Source organism: Mus pahari, chromosome 6 (genome assembly GCF_900095145.1).
Source record: "Mus pahari chromosome 6, PAHARI_EIJ_v1.1, whole genome shotgun sequence".
NCBI lineage: Eukaryota > Metazoa > Chordata > Mammalia > Rodentia > Muridae > Mus > Mus pahari.
The window spans coordinates 6,931,892-6,932,802 of record NC_034595.1 but is presented as its reverse complement, the minus strand read 5'-3'; positions in this window follow the sequence as shown (position 1 = coordinate 6,932,802).

Genomic DNA, 911 nt, shown 5'->3' with positions numbered 1-911 from the left:
TCTCTCTCTCTCTCTCTCTCTCTCTCTCTCTCTCTCTCTCTCTCTTTCTTCATCTCAATTGCAGTTTCCCCTCCCTCCTCTCCTCCCAGTTTCCCCATCCACTCCTCTATTTCTCTTCAGAAAAGAGCAGCCCTCCCATGGATATTACCCAGCCACGTCATATCAAGTTGCAGTAAGATTAGGCATTTCTTCTCTTATGAAGGCCAGATAAGGCAGCTCAGTTAGGAAAAGGGATCTAAAGGCAAGCAGCAGAGTCAGAGACAGCCCCTGCTCCTACTGTTAGAGGTCCTACACGAAGACCAAGCTGCACATAAGCTACAAATGTGTAGGAGCTCTAGGTCCAGCCCCTGTATGCTCTTTGGTTGGTGGTTCAGTCTCTGTAAGCCTCATGGGCCAAGGTCAGTTGACTCTAGGTCTTCTTGTGGTGTTCTTGACCCTTATGGCTCCCTCAAGCCTTCTAACTACTATTCTGCAAGACATGCTGAGCTCTACCTGATGCTTGGCTTTGGGTCTCTACATCCGTTTTCATCTGCTGCTGGATGAAACCTCTCAGAAGACAGTTATGCAAGGCTTCTGTCTGCAAGCATAGTAGAGTATCATTAATAGTGTCAGGGGTTGGCGTTCTTACATGGGATGGCTCTCAAGTTGGGGCAGTCATTGGTGGACTGTTCCCTCAATCTGCCCTTCATCTTTATCCCTGTGTATCTGTAGGCAAGACAAATTTGGGGTTGAAGGTTTTGTGGGTGGGTTGATGTCCCCCTCCCTTCATGAGAAGTCCCACCTGGCTAGAGGAGGTGGCCACTTCAGTTTCCATATTCCCTGCTGGTAGCATACATCATACTCATAACAGGAAAAAAATTAACAAGATAATATCTCAATTCTGAACATCTATGCCCCAAACACGAGGGCAT